The following is a 12,906-nucleotide window of genomic DNA, read 5'->3' as shown; positions in this document are numbered from 1 at the left end:
TAAATAATTGATTTTGATTTTTTGTTTTTATATTTATTTTGCTTCTTATTTTATGAACCTTTATTTTAAATATTTTTGTTTAAAATAAGTTACTATATTTAAAATAAAGGCTTTGAATAATTTTATTTAAAATAAAGAAACAAAATATTTTTATTAAAACAAAAAATCAATTAATCACTGGTTATGGTCAGAAAAATTAATTTGATTTATTATGAATACATTTTGGGTTTATTGTTTAAGAATGATTATGTAAATAAATTTAAGTTCTGGTTTTTTCTGAATTTATTTGAAGTAAAAAATAAAAAAGTTTTGTTTTCGATTTAATCGATTTAATCGATTTTATTTTCTAAAAAATCGAAAAAAATCGATTCGCTGAGAATCGATTTTTTCCCAGCTCTACAAGACAGGGTGTTGTTGAACGTTAGTCCCAGATAAACTGCATGATCGACATAGCTTATAGGTATATTATTTATTATTGGTTTTGTAAGGACATTTGTATCAATTGGCCTGCGACTAATTAAAATAGATTTTGATTTTTTGGGGTTTATACTCAAGCAGTTATGTTCAGCCCACGTTTGCACTAAGGACAACATTCTGTTACAAGTACTTATACATACATTTATTTCACGAACAGGACTACTGACATAAATCTGGACATCATCGGCATACAAATGTACTTCACAATCGGACAGGACATTTGGTAAATCATTGACATATATTGCAAACAGTAATGGGCCAAGGACTGATCCCTGAGGAATGCCACGAGTCAGTTTTTTTACGGCGGAGGTCACCGCCCCTGCTAAAACTGCTTGAAGTCTATCAGTAAGATAAGACGCAATCAGTCTAACTGAGGTATCCGAAAAGTTGAATAGGTTTTTTAGCTTGGTACAAAGTATATTGTGATTCACGGAGTCAAAAGCCTTGCTATGGTCAAGTAGCGTCAAGATTGTAACATGGTTTTTGTCAAGTTGTTGTCTGATGTCCTCTGTGATGTCCGTTATTGCTGTTAAACAGCTTCTCTTCCTACGAAAGCCAGATTGTTTATTGTGTAGGAGGAGGTTTCTATCCAGGAAACCTTGTATCTGGCCGGCTAGTACGTTTTCGAACACTTTTGAAAGAAATGGCAAAATGGAGATCTGTCTGTACTCATTGTTTTGTTTAGGAATCGGTAGTATTTTAGCCAATTTCCACGCGGTTGGGAATGAGGATTGTGTAAGAATAGAGTTAAAAATATACGTAACATAGGGCAGTAGACATGGCAACAATAATTTCAGAAATTTAGGATTTATGTTGTCTAGACCTTCCGCATTAGACTTAACTTTAAGTATACAATCAAGGACATCACATTGGCTAACACACACAAAGTTAAATATATTATCACAGGGGGCTACGCTGTTCAGGTACACGTTACGTTTTGCTTCAGGTACATTAATTGTAGTGAACTGTTGATTTAGTGCTTCAACATTAACGTTGAGCTCGGTTTTCTGTACGCACTTTCCGATCCCTAGCTTTTTTAGTTCTGTCCATCTGTGTTTTGATGATATACAGTTATCAAATTTTTGTTTGTAGTGGTCACGTTTAGCCAATTTTATTTTTTTGGTAACCGCTTCCCTGGCTGTCTTGTAATGACTGTGGAGTTCGTTAGTTTTATAACGCTTCCATCTTTTAAAAGAGGCATCACGCTGTCGTATAAGATTCTTAATTTCTATAGTAAACCAGGGGGTCTGTCTGGGCTTTGGCGTTTTGGTTTTTAAGGGTACGAATTTCTCAAACAGGTACTGTATATTGCTATTTAGGATTTGGAGTTGAATGTCAACGTTAGGTTGGAGATAAATAGTTTCCCAGTCACATAAACCTAAATCTAATTGAAGTCCAGTATAGTCAATATTCCTAAAGTCTCTATAGGCAAAAAAGTTTGTTTTATAGTCTAAGGACGTGTCATATGTCAGAAAAATTAGGTCGTGTCTAGAAAAAACTGGTACTGAAACCTGGTCATAAAGTAAAATCTTGCTGGGGTCATTTATAAAAAATAGGTCAAGTAGGGTATCACAGGTGCTGCTGAAATGCGTTGGCGTCGCTTGCTGCTTTCATTTCAGCCAGGCATGAAAAAAAAATGCAAAGAAAATACCTGGATTCAAAGTTGAGGTGAAACGTAACAAGGCTTTTTACGCAGTTTTTATGAAGTTTCTGCATCTACCATTGCTTCCACCTAATTTGATTCTTGAGACTTTCGCTCTCCGAAAACTGAAGCTTTTGCAGTGAACAAGACACTTTTTTCACACTTTGTAGCTTATTATCATAAGCAGTGGCTTGTAGCGTGTAACGTTAGTAAATCTGACGGGTTACTGAGGATCTGAGCTGCGGGGGCACGCTATAGTATCCGGCTCTAGCTCGTCGGCTTTGGGGGTGGTGGTCTTGCTTGACCCAGACCTCTGCGCTTTATTATTAAAAGAATCGAGAATTGAGCGTGCTTGCGACAAAAGAAAAGGAACTAGAACTAAACCGGAATAGAAAACAAATAAATTCAGAAGAAAAGAGAGAGAGAAAGATTAGAGATTAGAAGAAAGAAAATAAAGGATTGAGAAAGCTAATTTTGCGAGAACACGGCTGTTGTTGTGCTCGCGGTATGCCCACCCAACCTATGATCACCTTCCTTCGGAGGCATAACTCCGGTGACCCCTTTGGATACCCTACTCTCACGGATCCATCAGCAGAGTTCAAAAAGTTTTAGATTTAAGTATTCATGGTTTTAATCGTCTTTTCTAATATTCTTATAGCTACAATAATCTAGGAACATTGTAAGGTAAGTGTAGATATAATTAAAGGATAATAGATGTATTAATATTGACCTTAAATAAAACTTAATCGAAATTTCTCTAAGTGTAGCTGATCTAAAGAGGTAATCATTTTTTTTAAATGAACAAAATTATACTAAATTCGCAGCTATATTTAGATGCACTTTAACTAACTGTAATTAAGTTTTAAAAATAATATTATTGCTGAAATTCATTTACTTGTTTCAAAACTAAACTTCATTTTAATCGAGATCAATTATAATAGGTTCCGTAATCTAGATTCTATTTCTATTAGTTAACGTAATTGTTTTAGAGAAAAATGTAAGCTAAGCTCCGTACTGAATTCGAAAAGTTGCAAAAGATGATTCATTTCAATTTCAATTTAAAGAAAGCGTTAAGTTGAGGTCACTTCTCTCATTCAATTTGTCGAAAGAACACAATACCATTGGTTATGTAACTCACTCAGGATAATTCCAACGAAGAAGATCGATCTCCGGCGTGGTTCACTGAAAAAGAAATTCGACAGACCCTTGCTTCCTTCAACTCTATAACTTTTCGATGCCATTTAGAACCGGCCTCATTTCATCGGTACTCTAACTTTAACTTTTCTCGATTTAAGAAACTTTACAGATAGTTAAAACTAAATTAATTCGAAGAATTTAAAAATAATTCAAAATTCACACATTAATTCAAAATATGGTTTGCCTCTGGGCACTTTCTTCACAGTATTCCAAAATTGTATTTGATTTGTTGACATTTGATTCGCATTACTCGCATTTGATTCGCATAACTCTGCTTCGCAGCACATTTAAATTGTTTTAATTTGTGTAGATCAAATAGGCTGCCACAAAAGCGAGAAAAAGGAGTTTGGCTAAATTCGTTAGGCCATGCCAAAAGACAAAAATATTGAAGTGAGGTTAAATCTGATCGGCCACGGCAAAAGCACAAAAATATGGAAGTGAGGTTAAATCTGACATGACTCGCAGGTCAAAGTTTCGCTACAGGAACCATGAAAACACAGAGAAATCCCTAAACGGCTCCTGGTAGAGATGCGTTGCTCGATCAGGCAACGACGCGCTGCAGGATTACTCTCCCTCGAAGTTCAGCAGCGCAGCCATGCTAATTAGACATCCTTACGGCTCGCAAGCACCTCCTAGGAGGCCACCCGAGAGGGGTGCTCCTTAGGACGCTCTGGAGTTCAGCAGAAGTTCTCGATGCTTGTTCCTGAACCCTCTTTAGCTCCTTTTAAAGCTCCTTAACTCGTTACGAGATTACGGCGTTCCGAGTTGACAATTCTTTAACTCGTTATGAGTTCATTACGTGGGGCACGATCTGTAAATGTAATTTAATTAAGACCGTGTCGCACTGGCGGCGGCTATGGCGTACCTGTGCCCCAAATATTGTAATCCTGGGAGTTTCCTGCTCGGTTCTCCACTGATGAGGATCACTGTGCCAGCAACGACGGCGAGGAGCCCCGTCTGGGTCTCGGCAGCGCCGGTAAAAAGTTAAGTTTGCGATCTGTAGAAATTTCGAGGTTAAATTTACCCAAAATACAGACGCAAGCTTACTCACTTTATAAAAATCACTTGTGGCACTTGTTCACCACTTCAACTAGCTGGATGCCACTTCGCGATTCAATATTTCGCACTTTGCAAGCTTTTTAACTAAATTTTCTCAAACGGAGAGACGCACGTCCACTTCTGCTGCCGGTTCAATGAAAAAGAATGGCCGCAGGAAATGCACTTGACAGCCTGGTCAAAGGACGACAATCTGGCAACGCTTTTAAGCTTGCCATCGATACTTAATCGATATGGCTACACCGATCTATTTCTGATCTGGTAACGCTTCTAAGCTTAATATCGATACCTACTCGATATGGCCACACTGATCTATGTCAGATCTGGTAACATCAACCTCAGGATCTCAAATTCAAATTTTAATCGCAATTGGTTTAAATCTGAGATAAAATACTAATCAAATTCTGGTCTAGCCAATCGGGTAAGCACAAATCGAGACAAACTCTGTTCGTTTCTCAAACGAAATTATTCAATGAATATTTTACTTTGCAGACGCTACAGGCGCCGTTACAAAGCCCCCCTGCCACAATCAGACTAGGGTATTTTTTCCCTAGGCTGATACCGCCTGGAGCGACTTTACTGTCGAATATCCTTTGCGTGATAATTTCCCAGGACTCGACCTTGCAAGTCTTCCAATTCATAATATGAACTTCCTAGCTTCTCCTTACCCGAGCTTTCACAAATGTGGGCCCGAATTTAGCGTTATATCCGGTTTGAAAGCAACTCTGCTTAAAATTGCGACGGAAAACTTCCTGTCCTACAGCAAAAGATACTTCTCGCGATCGCAAATTATACCGCTTTTCGTTCTGTTCGTGTGCTTTCTGCATTTGCTTAGTCGCATCTTCCCGAATCAATTCGAACGAATCTTGCCGATTGAACATTAATGAACGATCGTCTAACATGTTCAACTTCCTCAACAAGGAATATGTAGAACCTGTGGTTACCATATGTTGACCAAAAGCCATATAGTATGGGGTAGTCCCTATAATTGAATGAATTGAGGATCTTAAGGCACAACATATCTTATTTAGGTACTCGTCCCAGTCCTTTTGGTCCGGACGTAGATAAGCTCTTATGCCAGCGATAACAGAACGATTAACGCGTTCAGACGCATTGGCTTGCGGCGAATGGACAGCCGTTAATGTATGCGATATTTCGTACTGCCGCATCAGTTTTTGAAATGCTTCAGAACGAAATTGAGAACCGTTGTCAGACACAACTGTTTCCGGAACTCCAAAAGTCATAAACAGCGCTCCTTCGAGATATTTAACTACGACACTCGCATTTATCTTCTTAACCGGTTTTAAGAAAATAAATTTAGAAAAATGATCGAGAACAATAAATATTCCGATATTTCCAAAAAATGATCGAGAACAATAAATATTCCGATATTTCCACTTCTAGAACGTGGGTACGGTCCAAGAAAATCAATGAAAATTCGCTGAAAAAGTCTAACCGTTTCTGGCGCTTTTCCCAAAGGCGGCCTAAGAACATGACTCGGTGCCTTCGTAGACTTACAAGTCTCACAAGAACTAATGTACGCTTTTACGTCAGGCACGAGTCGAGGCCAAAAATAGTATCTTCTCACTCGTTCAATAGTCTTATGTATTCCTCCATGGGACGCTAAAGGACTATTGTGCGCTTGAAACAGAACTTTAGATACTAAACCGTTAGATATCCATAACTTCCATGCATACTCATCATGCTTTTGTTCACCAGTTAGATGTCCTGCTTTTCTGTATACATATCCGTCTTCAGCTTTAAGATCCGGAAAGTTTGTTTTATTAGCATTAACCTTTGCTACTAAGTCTTGGTATTCCGGGGACTTAAATTCTTCTGAGTTTAAATCAACGAGTAAACCTTCTTGCAGATCTACAGCTGCTATTTCATCCTCGTTTACACGCGATAACGAATCAGGAACAACGTTCAAAATACCCTTACGATGTTCGATTTTGAAACGATATCTTTGCAGAGCTAATGCCCATCGAGCTAAGCGTGAGCTAAGGTCGTGATTGGACATGAGCCATTTTAACGAAGCAGATCAGTTATGATTTTAAAATCATGACCTTCTACATAGGCTCTGAAGTCTCTCAGCGCTACTATCGCAGCTAAACATTCTTGCTCAGTCACAGTATAGTTGCGCTGAGCTTTATTCAACTTCTTTGAAATAAATGCTATCGGGCGCTCGTCTCCTTCTTCGGATACTTGCACTAGCACTCCACCAACTCCAGACTTGCTAGCATCACAATGAATGGCGAATGGTTTAGAAAAGTCTGGGCTGCATAAAACCGGAGCTTGACTAAGGCGACTCTTTAACACTTTAAATGCTTCTAACGCTTCGGGTGTCAAGGAAAATTTTCGCTTTGTTGTCATCAGATCGGTCAACGGCGCAGCAATTGTTGCGAAGTTCGGTACAAATTTGCGGTACCAACCACACAAACCCATAAAGCTTCTCAAGCCTTTCAGTGTTTTCGGCACTGGAAAATCAGTAATAGCCTTCACCTTTCCAGGGTCGGTTCGAATACCACCATCTCCTATTATGTGACCTAAATAGCGAACTCTCCGCATACAGAAATGACTTTTGCCAATATTGATCGTCAATCCAGCACGCTTGATTTGAACAGCTATCTCTCTGAGAACTTCCAGGTGACTCTCAAAGTCAGAAGAAACTACTAAAAGGTCATCCAAGTAGACAAACACTTCGTTCCTAAGATGCGCGGGAACGACTTTATCCATTAAACGAGACATGGTACTGGTGGCATTACATAGCCCAAATGGCATCACCTTAAATTGATAAAGAGGCCTACCAGGGACTGTAAAAGCAGTCTTATCTCTAGACTGAGCTTCAAGTGGCACTTGCCAATAGGCGTCTTTCAAGTCAAGACTTGTTATGATTTCGGCTTTAGGTAAGCGGCTTAAAATTCCGCTGATCTGGGGAAGTGGATACGCGTCGTTTTCAGTGAAACTATTGACCTTGCGGCAATCTAAACAGATTCTCACTTTGCCTGGTTTAGTGACCATGACAATAGGTGAAGACCACGCGCTATCTGATTCCTCAATCACGCCTAGTTTTAACATTCTGTCAATTTCTTCATACATACTCTTCTCCACTGCAGGCGAAACTGGGAAATGACGTTGTTTTATTGGTTTAGCATTCCCTACATCAATCGAATGAGTTATCAAGCTGGTCTTGCCAAGACCTTCATCGGTAAACGACGGAAAACATTTTATGACACTAGCTAGCTTTGACTCCATCTCTTCAGATAAGTCGTGTTGATCAACTCCGACCTTTCTGCCAACATCACTCGATTCGAGTTCTGATATCTGCAAATTCTTCGGAAGAAGATTATACAGCCTCCAAAAATCTATACCCAAGTAAAGATCTTGTTTTAGAGAAGGCAATATATAGATATTTAAAGTCTTTGATACACTACCATATTCTACATCAGTTTTCATTCTGCCTATAATACGTTGTGGACTTCCATCTGCCGTGGTAGCACTAATATTTAGCGACTTATACGCTTTTCCTGTCGAGACTATCTCTTTAGCTAATTCACCGCCGAAACAGCTAATAGAAGCTCCGGAATCGAGTAACCCGTAAACAGTACAATCGAGTACCCGAATAGGCAAAAATGGACGAAGATCTCTAGTTCCAGTGGGAATACCACATATATATTGCAATCCGAGTGTACAGTTTTTGACATTCCGCCAAAACGTTCTGATTCTCCTAGAACTTCGAGATGTAGATTTCTGAGTACAAGGTTCAAGGTAAAAGCAAGGTATTTTTATTTCAGTTATATCTTTGATTTTACAATGCAGTAAACTGACATTGTTAATTGGAACGTCAAGTGTTTTAGATGGTGTTGCTTCTAAATCTGCAACAACCTTTAATCGGTCATTGTTGACTGATGACGGGCGGCATTCGAAGTCTTCACTTTGTGTTGCAACTTCGTAATGCCGAATTGCGAGTTTTTTGTACACTTAACACAATTCGGTTTGTAAGTGTTAGCTGCTCCACAGCCGTAGCAAAAGACACGCTTTTCAGACAGACAATCTTGGTATCTATGCCCCTCTTTGCGGCAATTCCAACACACCAAGGAAAATGCGTCAACTTCTAAATCGTTATCGGATTCGAATTCAACTTGTGAATCTACTTTCGAACTTAACTCCGAGACTTCTCGTCGAAAAGGAGTTACTTTAGTGTAACCGTGCGAATGTTTGACATCGTCAAGAAAAGCTTCGCGTCGACGACATATTTCTCTCAATTCGGGAACATTTCCAATATCTACGTTCAGTAGTTCGTGCCTTATTTCAGGTCTTAAATTGTTCTTAAGAACACGTGCAAGTTTTCGGGAGGACCATGGTGTCTCCAGTTGATCAATTAAAACGTTTACACTGTCATAAAAACTGTCGAATGTCTCATTAGGCTTTTGTTTTCTGTTTCGTATTAACTCTTCTATGTCCACATCGTCTCTTCTTTGACGAAATTGACACCGTAATGCGGAACATAGCCTGTCCCAATGAACTTCGGAAACTGATTTGTGGTAGCGCCAATAAAACTCGTTGGCTTTACCCTCAAAGAGAACGCTAACATGCCTACAGAGAACTGGGAAGTTTCCTTCTAACGTTTGGTGCGTGAGGGCTTCTACTCTGTAGATAAAATTATCTATAGTTACACCTGATCCTGAGTATTTGATTTTCCATCCGTTCAGGATGTGAACTACTTTGTCGGGTCTATTTATGAGATCAGACGAAGAACTTCTATGAGAAACTGGCGATCCAGTGTTAGTCATAAACCTATTTACATTAGGTATTTGTTCACCACCACTAGTTTGGGGTTGTATGGCTTCTGCTAACGGTGTAGGCGTAGTTGACCTTTCGTCACCAATAGCAGCAGAATTAGTAGGTGTTGCAATAATACTTTTAACACTTTCAACCACGGTAGTTTTCACTAACTCGGTCATTTTCTCCGATAAAATCTCGAGCAATCTACGCTCCATGGCAAGTAAAGTAATAGCATTAACGTTATTAATTTGGTTGCTATCTAACCTAACTGACGTACTAGGCATCTCCTCTGATGGATTTCTAGTTTCGCAAACCTCTGTTTGACGACTTCTAGATTGCGATCGTGTTTGTAACCCTTTATTTTCTGCTACTGGTCTACAAGCGGTTTCGCAAACGGGACAGAATTCGCTTCTCTTAAAGTGTAGTTCTGTACACTTCTTGTGGAACTCATGTTTACATGACGTTTTAAAAATGTCAGTTGCAGACTTGATCTCAAGTTTACACAACGGACAGACTGGCTTGGTTACTCCCTGAGAGCCCTTGTCTGGAGAGTGATCTACTCCCATTTTAAGATAAGGTAACGATAGAGATAAGAGATAAGAGATTTCAAATAGCGATAATCAAGATACAATAACTCAAACCAACAACGAAATAAGATAATAGTATGTCGTAAAACCTACAAAAAATATATATAACAAAATCTTTTAGAAATTTGAACTCAATGCTTGATGTCCCCGTGTCGTAGGGTACCGATTTTATTAGTGAACTTACTCGAAAAATATAGAATTTGAAGAAACAGAGTGGTGTGGTTCGCATCTTTCAAAAAAAAAATTGAACCAACAGAGAGGATGCTAAAATTTGTAAAAATATCAAACGGACAACGGCTTATTCGAAAACAAAACCTTTGTATTCCTATTATAACTCTACCAAAATCTAACTCCTCTGAGGAGAAATGAAATTTAAATCTTACTGTTAGTCATTCGTGGATAGAGTACGTCTATATGACAGTAACTCTATATTCCAAAGCGATTGAATCTTACAAGAAAATTTAAATTCCCAGAGTTTTGTTTACGCAACGATTTGAAAAATTTAGACAGGGCCAGAAGATCAACCAAGGTTCGATTCATCTGTATTTTCCTCCACCCAATTCTTTCTCACCTTTGCGTAATGAGGAAAATCTTTACCGTTAAAATTTAATCGTGGCCTAGAAGAAAACCCAAAGTTCTCATTCCTTGTTTTCCTAATCAATTAACAAATGAACGAAAAAAATTTTTGAGAAGAAAATTAAAGTTGAAAATTTGAAAGTATAGAAAAGATTTTTGAATGTATCTATCTGTGAGTCTCAATGAGGTATTACTGTACTCACTGAGGCCCCACACGTTGGGCGCCACTTTTTTTCTTATTAATAATAAAATTATAACTGTAGCGTGTAACGTTAGTAAATCTGACGGGTTACTGAGGATCTGAGCTGCGGGGGCACGCTATAGTATCCGGCTCTAGCTCGTCGGCTTTGGGGTGGTGGTCTTGCTTGACCCAGACCTCTGCGCTTTATTATTAAAAGAATCGAGAATTGAGCGTGCTTGCGACAAAAGAAAAGGAACTAGAACTAAACCGGAATAGAAAACAAATAAATTCAGAAGAAAAGAGAGAGAGAAAGATTAGAGATTAGAAGAAAGAAAATAAAGGATTGAGAAAGCTAATTTTGCGAGAACACGGCTGTTGTTGTGCTCGCGGTATGCCCACCCAACCTATGATCACCTTCCTTCGGAGGCATAACTCCGGTGACCCCTTTGGATACCCTACTCTCACGGATTCATCAGCAGAGTTCAAAAAGTTTTAGTTTCAGATATTCATGATTTTAATCGTCTTTTCTAATATTCTTATAGCTAGAATAATCTAGGAACATTGTAAGGTAAGTGTAGATATAATTAAAGGATAATAGATGTATTAATATTGACCTTAAATAAAACTTAATCGAAATTTCTCTAAGTGTAGCTGATCTAAAGAGGTAATCATTTTTTTTAAATGAACAAAATTATACTAAATTCGCAGCTATATTTAGATGCACTTTAACTAACTGTAATTAAGTTTTAAAAAAATAATATTATTGCTGAAATTCATTTACTTGTTTCAAAACTAAACTTCATTTTAATCGAGATCAATAATAATAGATTCCGTAATCTAGATTTTATTTCTATTAGTTAACGTAATTGTTTTAGAAAAAAAATGTAAGCTAAGTTCCGTTCTGATTTCGAAAAGTTGCAAAACATAATTCATTTCAATTTCAATTTAAGGAAAGCATTAAGTCGAGGTCACTTCTCTCATTCAATTTGTCGAAAGAACACAATACCATTGGTTATGTAACTCACTCAGGATAATTCCAACGAAGAAGATCGATCTCCGGCGTGGTTCACTGAAAAAGAAATTCGACAGACCCTTGCTTCCTTTAGCTTTATAACTTTTCGATGCCATTTAGAACTGGCCTTAATTCATCGGTACTCTAACTTTAACTTTTCTCGATTGAAGAAACTTTATAGATAGTTAAAACTAAATTAATTCGAAGTATTTAAAATAATTCGAAATTCACACATTAATTCAAAATATGGTTTGCCTCCGGGCACTTTCTTCACAGTATTCCAAAATTGTATTTGATTTGTTGACATTTGATTCGCATTTGTCTCTCAAAAATAACTCTGCTTCGCAGCACATTTAAATTGTTTTAATTCGTGTAAATCAAATCGGCTGCCACAAAAGCGAGAAAAAGAAGTTTGGCTAAATTCGTTAGGCCATGCCAAAAGACAAAAATATTGAAGTGAGGTTAAATCTGATCGGCCACGGCAAAAGCACAAAAATATGGAAGTGAGGTTAAATCTGACATGACTCGCAGGTCAAAGTTTCGCTACAGGAACCATGAAAACACAGAGAAATCCCTAAACGGCTCCTGGTAGAGATGCGTTGCTCGATCAGGCAACGACGCGCTGCAGGATTACTCTCCCTCGAAGTTCAGCAGCGCAGCCATGCTAATTAGACATCCTTACGGCTCGCAAGCCCCTCCTAGGAGGCCACCCGAGAGGGGTGCTCCTTAGGACGCTCTGGAGTTCAGCAGAAGTTCTCGATGCTTGTTCCTGAACCCTCTTTAGCTCCTTTTAAAGCTCCTTAACTCGTTACGAGATTACGGCGTTCCGAGTTGACAATTCTTTAACTCGTTATGAGTTCATTACGTAGGGCACGATCTGTAAATGTAATTTAATTAAGACCGTGTCGCACTGGCGGCGGCTATGGCGTACCTGTGCCCCAAATATTGTAATCCTGGGAGTTTCCTGCTCGGTTCTCCACTGATGAGGATCACTGTGCCAGCAACGACGGCGAGGAGCCCCGTCTGGGTCTCGGCAGCGCCGGTAAAAAGTTAAGTTTGCGATCTGTAGAAATTTCGAGGTTAAATTTACCCAAAATACAGACGCAAGCTTACTCACTTTATAAAAATCACTTGTGGCACTTGTTCACCACTTCAACTAGCTGGATGCCACTTCGCGATTCAATATTTCGCACTTTGCAAGCTTTTTAACTAAATTTTCTCAAACGGAGAGACGCACGTCCACTTCTGCTGCCGGTTCAATGAAAAAGAATGGCCGCAGGAAATGCACTTGACAGCCTGGTCAAAGGACGACAATCTGGCAACGCTTTTAAGCTTGCCATCGATACTTAATCGATATGGCTACACCGATCCATTTCTGATCTGGTAACGCTTC

The 12,906-nt window shown here is 38.7% G+C and overlaps 2 long non-coding RNA genes across 2 annotated transcripts; both read right to left on the bottom strand.

Moving 5' to 3' along the window:
- Positions 1-3,051: 3,051 nt before the first annotated feature.
- Positions 3,052-4,672, bottom strand: LOC138928532 (uncharacterized). The gene is made up of 3 exons (XR_011444949.1): positions 4,368-4,672; positions 4,182-4,313; positions 3,052-4,127 (listed from the first exon to the last, which is right to left on the bottom strand). It is a non-coding gene; the product is annotated as an uncharacterized lncRNA (long non-coding RNA).
- Positions 4,673-11,860: 7,188 nt separating this feature from the next.
- Positions 11,861-12,906, bottom strand: LOC138928553 (uncharacterized). Its single transcript, XR_011444971.1, has 3 exons — positions 12,631-12,906; positions 12,445-12,576; positions 11,861-12,390 (listed from the first exon to the last, which is right to left on the bottom strand). It is a non-coding gene; the product is annotated as an uncharacterized lncRNA (long non-coding RNA).

The sequence above is a fragment of the Drosophila kikkawai genome, chromosome 3L (genome assembly GCF_030179895.1).
Source record: "Drosophila kikkawai strain 14028-0561.14 chromosome 3L, DkikHiC1v2, whole genome shotgun sequence".
In the NCBI taxonomy this organism is placed as follows: Eukaryota; Metazoa; Arthropoda; class Insecta; order Diptera; family Drosophilidae; genus Drosophila; species Drosophila kikkawai.
This window is presented reverse-complemented; position numbering and strand designations above follow the sequence as displayed.